The following is a 12040-nucleotide window of genomic DNA, read 5'->3' as shown; positions in this document are numbered from 1 at the left end:
TTGTGTTGTCTCTCTTGTCGTGATGTGTGTTTTGTCCCATATTTTAACTTTATTTCTTTTATTTTTAATCCCAGCCTCCGTCCCTGCGGGATAACTTTTGCCTTTTGGTAGACCGTCATTGTAAATAAGACTTTGTTCTTTACTGACTTGCCTAGTTAAATTAAGGTTAAATAAAAACAATATAGACTTTTACTCAAGTAGTATTCTACTGGGTGACTTTCACTTTTACTTGAGTCATTTTCTATTAAGGTATCTTTACTTTTACTCAAGTATGACAATTGGGTACTTTTTCCACCACTGGTAATATCTTTTGAATGAGGTTTCCTTATTACCATACTAAACTGACGTCATAGTTTGTTCTCCTGGCAAATGTTATAAGAAGTGCACTATTATCATAAGGAGACATACTTGCAATACAGAGGAGGAATGGAGGGAAAAGGAGAGGCGGAAGAGGTCTAAGAGAGAGAGGGAGGAAGTGGGTGGCTTGAGTCGGTTAAAAATTGCGAGAAAAGCAGAGATGTTAAAGAATGGTAGAAAGTGTAAGCAGAGTGAGCTGAAGACAGGAGGAGAAATGGAAGTGAATGAGGGCGAAAAGTGAAGGTGATAGGTGTGGTGAAGTTCTCGGAGCCCGAGACTTGCACCGAGGATCAGGATAAAGATGAGTCTGACAGTTGGAGTGAGGTTTTTTGAAAAAGTGGACCCTTGGCTTTTGGCCGATCCATTTGTGGTTTCAGGGTGGGTGAAAACAGAGTTGGATGCCGTGGAATCGGTCAAGGGGAACCAGAAGTGGTCGTGATAATTGTTTGTGTTTCTGCTGGTCAGAGGGAGAAGGCGCTCAACGTTAAACGAATGGGGGCAAGAAATGTGAATTGTTTTGATCTCAAGAAAAGGGCACTATTGAAAGGAGTGATTACTGGGGTAGCAGTAAATGTAAAAGTTGACCAACTGAAGGGGAAGTTTCCCAGTGTTTGTGACGCTCGTCATTTAGTGCGACACAGACAGGGCGGCATGAGTGGTGGAACAGAAGATTCATTGTCTGTTCTTTTGAGTTTTGATGTTGAGTCTTTGCCTGACAAATTGATATCAGGATATATAAGTTATCCTGTACGAGCTTTTGTGCCAAATACATTACTGTAATGGCTGTCGTCTGAAGTTGAAGGAGTGGACTAAAGCGCAGTGTGGTAAGTGTTCATATTTTATTTACTATGAAACAAACGAAACGACCCGCCAAACAGTTCCGTCAGGTACAGAATCACTAAACAGAAAACAACTACCCACGAACACAAGTGGGAAAAGGCTGCCTAAGTATGATTCCCAATCAGAGACAACGATAGACAGCTGCCTCTGATTAGGAACCATACTCGGCCAAAACAAAGAAATACATCACATAGAATGCCCACCCCAAACCCTGACCAAACAAAAAGGAGAAATAAAACGGCTCTCTCAGGTCAGGGCGTGACAATTACGTTGTTACAGGTGTCAAGCTTATGGGCATGTGGCAGAAGTGTGTAGGAGGGAGGTTCCTAGGTGTGAGAAGTTATTTGATATATTTTAGTTTTTTCACATTTATTTAACCAGGTAGGCCAGTTGAGAACAAGTTCTCATTTACAACTGCGACCTGGCCAAGATAAAGCAAAGCAGTGCGACAAAATCAAACAGCACAGAGTTACACATAAACAAACGTACAGTCAATAACACAATAGAAAAATCTATGTACAGTGTGTGCAAATCTAGAAGAGTAGGGAGGTAGGCAATAAATAGGCCATAGAGGCAAAATAATTACAATTTACCATTAACACTGGAGTGATGGATGTGCAGATAATGATGTGCAAGTAGAGATACTGAGGTGCAAAAGAGCAAGAGGGTAAGTAATAATATGGGGGTGAGGTAGTTGGGTGTGCTATTTACAGATTGGCTATGTACAGGTACAGTGATCAGTAAGCTGCTCTGACAGCTGATGCTTAAAGTTAGAGAGGGAGATATAAGAATCCTGTTTCAGTGATTTTTTGCAATTTGTTCCAGTCATTGGCAGCAGAGAACTGGAAGGAAAGGCGGCCAAAGTAAGTGTTGGCTTTGGGGATGACCAGTGAAATACACCTGCTGGAGCGCGTGCTACGGGTGGGTGTTGCTGTGGTGACCAGTGAGCTGAGATAAGGCAGGGCATTACCTAGCATAGACTTATAGATGACCTGGAGCCAGTGGGTTTGGCAACGAATATGTAGTGAGGGCCATCCAACGAGAGCGTACAGGTCGCAGTGGTGGGTAGTATATGGGGCTTTGGTGACAAAACGGATGTCACTGTGATAGACTACATCCAATTTGCTGAGTAGAGTGTTGGAGGCTATTTTTTAAATGACATCGCCAAAGTCAAGGATCGGTAGGATAGTCAGTTTTATGAGGGTATGTTTGGCAGCATGAGTGAAGGAGGCTTTGTTGCAAAATAGGAAGCCGAATCTAGATTTAATTTTGGATTGGAGATGCTAAATATGAGCCTGGAAGGAGAGTTTAGAAGTGTGCAGAAGGGCATGAGACAAAGGAATGTGTAGCATTGGGGAAAGTAGTGGTATGCGTTAATTGTAGGGGTACCCATGGGGCTGGGGATCAGAAATGTCCTGTGCGAGAGAGGCAGATTGAGGTTTCCAGGGTTAGAGTAGAGCAGAAGTTGTCATATGCTGAGGCAGTGAAGAAAGTAGGGGGAGATGGGTCAAGGGGGAGGGATCCTGAGAGGAGTGGTGTGAGTAGTAGATCTGTACCAGTACAGAGGCCAACAAGTTATACAGAATATGTTTCAGTAAGATTAGATTTTTGGCATTTATAGCAATGGTTATCAACTGTACTGCAGGGATGGAACATTAGTCACTGAAAATTGAGGTTGTGGTGGCAGCTGCAGAGAGGTATTTGGGTGTGCGAGACTTGACATCAGAAAAGTTACAGGGTGTGTTAAGGTGGGGTTGTTCCATCCTTTTAGATTGTTGGCCTGAAGTAGGACTAAATAGATTTAAATAGTGGAGTAGGGTGGTGTTATTTTTTAACATTATTATTTCCATTTGAATTTTTTTGTGAGTTTTGTAGATTGTAGGGTATTTATTTATTTATTCAAGCAAAGTATAAGGGAGTTATACTCCAGTCTAGTAGGTGGCGGTAATGCAGCATTTGTTGAATGCAAACCGCCGTTAAACATCACATAAGAAGAAGTTTCCCTGGCAAAATACTAGTGTCTGGAAGTGGGTGATTCCTGACTCGGGCTGGTGCTAGATTACCTAAATCTGTTAAGGGTGGATATGACTGAATAATGTTATTGTTCTAAATCACATGGTAGTTAGCTAGCACTTTCGGGAATAGAAAACAATTGAATCAATGATCACTCATTTGTCAAATGTGGACATTCTTATCTCTTTGGCCTAACTTTAGCTAGAGAATTATTTATTAGCTAGTCTTTTTGGTTTAGCCCAGTATTGGACTAAAGGACCTTACATGTTCTGTTTAAAGGGAGAATTGGCCCTGGAAGCCAAAACAGCCAAATATTCCATCTAAACATGATTCGGTTCTCATTTGCGGTACTGTATGGTTCTTTTATATGACGTCCAAATAATTTCACAAATGCAAAATACACAGTTACTATACATTGTTTTAACAGTTGAAGCTGCCAGTATTTTTCAGTGACAACACATTTGTGGCTTCTATTCCATTTACACACAGGTGTTCGGAGATGCAGATAGCTTAGTTAGAACAAATCAAAAATCAAATCAAATCAAAAATCAAATCAAAATAAAATAAAATCAAAAATAAAATCAAAATCAAATCAAATCAAATCAAAATCAAATCAAATCAAATCAACATAAAATCAAATCAAATCAAATCAAATTTATTTATATAGCCCTTCGTACATCAGCTGAAATCTCAAAGTGCTGTACAGAAACCCAGCCTAAAACCCCAAACAGCAAGCAATGCATGTGAAAGAAGCACGGTGGCTGGGAAAAACTCCCTAGGAAAAACTCCTGAGAAAGGCCAAAAACCTAGGAAGAAACCTAGAGAGGAACCAGGCTATGAGGGGTGGCCAGTCCTCTTCTGGCTGTGCCGGGTGGATATTATAACAGAACATGGTCAAGATGTTAAAATGTTCGTAAATGACCAGCATGGTCAAATAATAATAATCATAGTAATTGTCGAGGGTGCAACAAGCACGTCCGGTGAACAGGTCAGGGTTCCGTAGCCGCAGGCAGAACAGTTGAAACTGGAGCAGCAGCATGGCCAGGTGGACTGGGGACAGCAAGGAGTCATCATGCCAGGTAGTCCTGAGGCATGGTCCTAGGGCTCAGGTCCTCCGAGAGAAAGAAAGAAAGAGAGAAAGAGAGAATTAGAGAGAGCATATTTACATTCACACAGGACACCGGATAAGACAAGAGAATACTTCAGATATGTAAGATATATATCTCTTCCCATCAACCCCTAGCCACAACCTCCTAGCCCTGTCCGGGGGTATCATCGGATGGGGCCACAGTGTCTTCTGATCCCTCCTGTCTCAGCCTCCAGTATTTATGCTGCAGTAGTTTATGTGTCGGGGGGCTAGGGTCAGTCTGTTACATCTGAAGTATTCTAGCCCCCACACCACTAGAGGGATATCTACAACCACCAACTTACCGTCCGAAGACAAGGCCGAGTATAGCCCACAAAGATGTCCGCCACGGCACAACCCAAGGGGGGGGCGCCAACCCAGACAGGAAGACCACGTCAGTGGCTCAACCTACTCAAGTGACGCACCCCTCCCATGGACGGCATGGAAGAACACCAGTAAGTCAGTGACTCAGCCCCTGTAAAAGGGTTAGAGGCAGAGAATCCCAGTGGGAAGAGGGGAACCGACAAGGCAGAGACAGCAAGGGCGGTTCGTTGCTCCAGCCTTTCCGTTCACCTTCACACTCCTGGGCCAGACTATACTTAATCATAGGACCTACTGAAGAGATAAGTCTTCAGTAAAGACTTAAAGGTTGAGACTGAGTCTGCGTCTCTCACATGGGTAGGCAGACCATTCCATAAAAATGGAGCTCTATAGGAGAAAGCCCTACCTCCAGCCGTTTGCTTAGAAATTCTAGGGACAATTAGGAGGCCTGCGTCTTGTGACCGTAGCGTACGTGTAGGTATGTACGGCAGGACCAAATCGGAAAGATAGGTAGGAGCAAGCCCATGTAATGCTTTGTAGGTTAGCAGTAAAACCTTGAAATCAGCCCTTGCCTTAACAGGAAGCCAGTGTAGGGAGGCTAGCACTGGAGTAATATGATCAAATTTTTTGGTTCTAGTCAGGATTCTAGCAGCCGTATTTAGCACTAACTGAAGTTTGTTTAGTGCTTTATCCGGGTAGCCGGAAAGTAGAGCATTGCAGTAGTCGAGCCTAGAAGTAACAAAAGCATGGATTAATTTTTCTGCGTCATTTTTGGACAGAAAGTTTCTGATTTTTGCAATGTTACGTAGATGGAAAAAAGCTGTCCTTGAAGCAGTCTTGATATGTTCTTCAAAAGAGAGATCAGGGTCCAGAGTAACGCCGAGGTCCTTCACAGTTTTATTTGAGACGACTGTACAACCATCCAGATTAATTGTCAGATTCAACAGAAGATCTCTTTGTTTCTTGGGACCTAGGACAAGCATCTCTGTTTTGTCCGAGTTTAAAAGTAGAAAATTTGCAGCCATCCACTTCCTTATGTCTGAAACACAGGCTTCTAGCAAGGGCAATTTTGGGGCTTCACCATGTTTCATTGAAATGTACAGCTGTGTGTCGTCCGCATAGCAGTGAAATTTAACATTATGTTTTCGAATGACATCCCCAAGAGGTAAAATATATAGTGAAAACAATAGTGGTCCTAGAACGGAACCTTGAGGAACACCGAAATTTACAATTGATTTGTCAGAGGACGAACCATTCACAGAGACAAACTGATATCTTTCCGACAGATAAGATCTAAACCAGGCCAGAACTTGTCCATGTAGACCAATTTGGGTTTCCAATCTCTCCAAAAGAATGTGGTGATCGATGGTATCAAAAGCGGAACTAAGATCTAGGAGCATGAGGACAGATGCAGAGCCTCGGTCTGACGTCATTAAAAGGTCATTTACCACCTTCACAAGTGCAGTCTCAGTGCTATGATGGGGTCTAAAACCAGACTGAAGCGTTTCGTATACATTGTTTGTCTTCAGGAAGGCAGTGAGTTGCTGCGCAACAACTTTTTCTAAAATTTTTGAGAGGAATGGAAGATTCGATATAGGCCGATAGTTTTTTAGAACAGGTCGTCTACTGTCTTCCCCGTTTCCATAAACAAGCGCTGTAACATGGAAATATGGCCGTGTGGGAACTCTAACCCTATAAAGGTGTGCACTAATTTAAACTTTAGTTTTTTTGAAAAATTATTTGTCGCTGATTTTAAAGATACGTTCCTTATGTTTCCAAAACCGTACCGCAAGCGATGCGTTTTAACGTTCAGAACGAACGTTGGGGCTCTTTTAACAACACTCCTGCGGCCAACCCCGGCCAGAAGGTATTAATCGTCAATAGGCGCTACTATGAATGGGTTATCCTATAGCTAGCTAGCCTGCTAACGTTAGTTACCTGGGAGTTGTCTAGTTATGTCTAGAATATAAAGCTCTGGTTATGTATGTGACCTGTGATCTTGCCAGAACAAAAGTTAGCTGCCATTCGGTGAGTGGAGGGTACGTGGCAGAGTGGAGGGTACGTGCTATCCTGGTCCGAGATCTGTTTGTGCTGTCTTGCCAACTCCTAAATATTCATCGTCAAGAGTCGAGACGAGCATGACAACGAGCCTAGGAGTTGGCTATGGGCATATCTTCAGGAACAGATTGATGCTGCATCTCAGCTTTTTCACTTTAAAATGTATATGAAACAAAAATCAGTGATTGCAGAGTTAAACAAACCATAAAAGTCTATGCACAGTGACTACTTTTAACAATTTCCACAGACATTTTTACAGAAACACATTTACTTTAAGAACAGTGATGGTTTGTGCTCTTGGTGCCATCATTCTGTTATCAAACTTGTGCATCTGCACTGTTTAGTAAAATCTTCTGTGGAAATTGTTCAAAGTCATCCTTGTGCAAAGAGTTTGTTTAACATAGCAAACATTGTTTTTTGTTTGGGATACATTTTTAAAGCGAGAACTCTGAGTCTTAGCATCACTACCATGGAATTGCCCCCATACACTAATTACAAATGAAAGTGGTCTCTAATCTGGTGCTTGTCCCTTTGTAGTGTCATCATGTTGGCCTGTGGGTAAGGTTTATGACCCCCTATAAATACCTTTCTCCCTTCCCCTCTCTCTCTGACCCTACTGAAGGACTCTCGAATAGCCTTTGTTAAATATAGAGAGTCTGGGAACATCAAACAAGTGGGGGGAAAGGAACCATATTTCGGTAATAGAACCAGTTGGAAATATACCAGGTACTTAATGAGTATGGATGTCAGTTCGGTTGTCATCTGAGACATTATGACTGATGACAGGACGACATAAACTGTACCTGGGAAAGTCTACACATTCTAGTTATCAGATTCACATGGAATTGTTGTGCAATTTAAATGTTTGATATTGAAACTGTTTGTTAGGAGATTAAATGTAATTTTAGCTTCCAATTGAGAGAATTGGGTTTTCATAAGGAAAGAGCCCTACTCAATCAGTGGCCCGCCCCTGTGAAGAGACATGGGTTATAAACGATGAAACACACCCTCCTCCCCTCTCCACTATATAAGCCTTTGACGAAAATGTAACCAGGGGGTTCCGGGTACGTGAGGTCTGCAGCCTCTGCGTTAAAAGGACTAACCTGTCAAGTACAGAACTAAGCCAACCTCAGCGTGAGTTTTGGTTGTGAATGGTATGACCTTTGAACTCTTATTCACTACAGAAGTGATACTTCCTAGCCATTGAGTTAGCAGCGGCCGCTGTAAATGTGGGCTAGGAAAGGACGGACGACGTATCCAGTCTAACACACAACGAAGATACTACAACGTATCCCATTTACCACCAGTGACATTTTTCCGAGGACAGGAAGATCTCTGTTGGCCAACACGGCCAGCATCCTACGACCAACCTACCGAAGCGCAGCTCAGAGTAAATATTTATTGCATTTTCCTTTTCCAAATGGGCGGTAATTTAGAATGCATAAGATACTGTATTTACGATAGCATAGCTGCAGTCTTTGTTCCTCAGTCTTCCCGCTCTTTCATTCAAGCCCAACCCCCAGGGCCTGGCTGATGAGTGTCAGGCTGCCCTTCGGGTACCCTCACCCTCAAGACTGGTCTTTCCTCCTGTCACACCTCTTTACAGCCTTTTCACACTACTGAGCTGAACCAAATTGCACTGCACTGGCTTGGTCATGCAGCCACCATAGTTGCTTGAATCGTGCAGGAAAGAACCATGTCAAAAGGAAAATATCAGCGCCAGTACGGTTTTGGTCGGCACAATGGTGTGAAATAGTCTGTCTCATCCCTGCACCCACACTCTGCCTTTGTCTAGCTCTACTTCCTCCCGCTGCCTCTACCGACTACAAATAGACCATTACTTGCCCAGCCAACTCACCCAATCTGTTGGAGGACCTATGTCCAAATTGTTATTGATTCTAGACAAAATCTGTCTTTACCATCCAAGTATGACCAAGTATGATGTTTTTATTTATTTTTATTGGTGTTCTAGAACAGAGTCGTACAAGCCGTTCTGTAAACTTCCCCTGGTGACATCATCGAAGGAAGAACAGAGACTCATTGCCACATCTAGTAAGGTATTGTTGGCTGAGTCAGGCATCAGAGTGAAGGACACGTCCAGTATTTACTAGGGAAGATCCAGTCTCACATATTGAATATTTACTGACATCTTCCTCTGTTGTTTTGTCTCTACACAGGCTACTGTCAAACTGTTATACAACAGAAGCAACAATAAATACTCATACACCAGGTGAGACTCTTACATCTATAAAGACAGATTGTCGGTAAATTATGGTTCAGTTGAAGTCGGAAGTTTACATACACCTTAGCCAAAGACATTTAAACTCAGTTTTTCACAATTCCTGACATTTAGTCCTAGTAAAAATTCCCTGTCTTAGGTCCGTTAGGATCACCACTTTATTTTAAGAATGTGAAATGTCAGAATAATAGTGTAGAGAGTGATTTATTTCAGCTTTAATTTCTTTCATCACATTCCCAGTGGGTCAGAATTTTACATACACTCAATTAGTATTTGGTACCATTGCCTTTTAAGTTGTTTAACTTGGGTCAAACTTCCCACAATAAGTTGAGTGAATTTTGGCCCATTCCTCCTGATAGAGCTGGTGTAACTGAGTCAGGTTTGTAGGCCTCCTTGCTCGCACATGCTTTTTCAGTTCTGCCCACAAATGTTCTATGGGATTGAGGTCAGGGCTTTGTGATGGCCACTCTAATACCTTGACTTTGTTGTCCTTAAGCCATTTTGCCACAACTTTGGAAGTATGCTTGGTGTCATTGTCCATTTGGAAGACCCATTTATTTGCGACCAAGCTTTAACTTCCTGACTGATGTCTTGAGATGTTGCTTCAATATATCCACATAATTTTTCTTCCTCATGATGCCATCTATTTTGTGAAATGCACAAGTCCCTCCTGCAGCAAAGCACCCCCACAACATGATGCTGCCACCCCCGTGCTTCATGGTTGGGATGGTGTTCTTCGGGTTGCAAGCCTCTCCCAAACATAACGATGGTCATTATTGCGAAACACTTCTATTTTTGTTTCATCAGACCAGTGGACATTTCTCCAAAAAGTACGATCTTTGTCCCCATGTGCAGTTGCAAACCGTAGTCTGGCTTTTTTATGGCGGTTTTGGAGCAGTGGCTTCTTCCTTGCTGAGCGGCCTTTCAGGTTATGTCGATTATAGGACTCGTTTTTACTGTGGATATAGATACTTTTGTACCTGTTTCCTCCAGCATCTTCACAAGGTCCTTTGCTGTTGTTCTGGGATTAATTTGCACTTTTCACACCAAAGTACGTTAATCTCTAGGAGACAGAACGCGTCTCCTTCCTGAGCCGTATGATGGCTGCGTGGTCCCGTATGACGGCTGCGTACTATTGTTTGTACAGATGAACGTGGTACCTTCACTAAATTTCTACCAAGGATGAACCAAAATTGTGGAGGTCTAGAATTTCTTTCTGAGGACTTCGCTGATTTCTTTTGATTTTCCCATGATGTCAAACAAAGAGGCACTGAGTTTGAAGGTAGACCTTGAAATACATCCACAGATACACCTCCAATTGACTCAAATGATGTCAATTAGCCTATCAGAAGCTTCTAAAGCCATGACATAATTTTGTGGAATTTTCCAAGCTTTTTAAAGGCACAGTCAACTTAGTGTAAGTGAACTTCTGACCCACTGGAATTGGGATACAGTGAATTATAAGTGAAATAATCTGTCTGTAAACAATTGTTGGAAGAATGACTTGTGCCATGCACAAAGTAGATGTCCTAACCGACTTGTCGAAACTATAGTTTGTTAACAAGGAACTTGCGGAGTGGTTGAAAAACAAGTTTTAATGACTCCAACCTAAGTGTATGTAAACTTTCGACTTCAACTGTGAATGTCAAGTGGAAAATCTGCCAGATCTCACAACATATCACCTAGCCACGTCATATGATATTGCAATCTGATGTCCGACAGCATAGTCGCTGATGTGACACGCAGCAGGTTGTTGCTGCGAAGGCAATTACGTGTCTGCAATATAGTCGGCGTGGAAAGCGACCCATTACCACCAACCAGGCAGAATTACTTCCCTACCCACCCAGGTGGAGTTTCCTGAGGCGCAAATCTACGAGGAGACCCTCAACATCCTGCTGTACAAGTCCCAGGACGGGAGGGGTCCCGACAACGCTCTGCTGGAGGCCACGGGGGTTGCCGCGGGCCGCTCGCACCATCTGGACGAAAACGAGGAGCGCATTGACAGATCCACGTCAAGCGGCCCGACGACCGCGCACACCACCACCACCACCAGTAACCCCTGACTGACCTCGACCATCCAAAGCCCGGCCCTGAATGTCTGACCCTGGACTCGGTGGAACACTTCTGTGCCTTACTTCCAGCGCCTCTCCCTATTCTTCCCAACTCCTACTTTCACCCGTACCCCCACAGCAGGAGCTCACTGCTGAGGATGAGAGACGAGTTGAAGCTTAGTGTGATGTGAAGTTGTTTCACATGTGTTCATTTGTAGGCCATTTTGTTGTGTGTAGTGCTCTGAGGATTTTTTTTTTCTCTCCTCTGTTGGTTGGTGGTTGCAGAGTTTGGAGGTGATGATTTGTTTTTCTACTGTGCGTGAATGTAAATAGGATTGTGAATGGGACTGGAAATGTGTGGAATGGAAATGTCAGTTGTTATACTGAAGGGAATTGCAATGTCAGCATCGTGCTCTTTAGTCCTTGCTATAATGCAACCAGAAGAACAAGAATCATGCAACGTTTGTCACTGAATTTTTGAATGTTTTGAAAGAAAATAAAAGTTTTGTAAGTGTTTGAAGAAGCTGTATGATGGCAGTCAATCAGGTGTTCTACAAGAAGTCCACTAGGGGGCAGTATTGAATCAGACGATGTCATTGTGTCGCTGCAGACAGTCGCTGCTCTCAGCCTTTCATTTGTTCTATCAATTTCCAACGATTTTCATAGCATTTTTTTATTCACCCTATTGAAGATCAGTCAATATTTAGTCGATTAAACAGATATCATACAATAGAGTACCTCTACTCTCCCGCAACCTCTTTTTAATTCATTAGATTTCCCATTTAACCCAATGTCCCTTCTTGCCATGTAAGTGATTGCTTACAAGGGAAGAACTTGAGCTGTGAAGTGTTATCCAGGTTGATTGAATGATGGAGCTCCCCCCCCCCCCAAGGAGGAGAGCTCTCTCCTACAAGCAGATCATTCAGACCTGCCCCTCATCAGGGTATTCATTAAGGAATGTAACTGTATGTCCACATGTGTTCTCTTTTAGGAAACAATACTTGTAAAGACATCTGTCTACAGATGTAAAACATT

The sequence above is a fragment of the Salmo trutta genome, chromosome 9 (assembly GCF_901001165.1).
Source record: "Salmo trutta chromosome 9, fSalTru1.1, whole genome shotgun sequence".
NCBI lineage: Eukaryota > Metazoa > Chordata > Actinopteri > Salmoniformes > Salmonidae > Salmo > Salmo trutta.
This window is presented reverse-complemented; position numbering follows the sequence as displayed.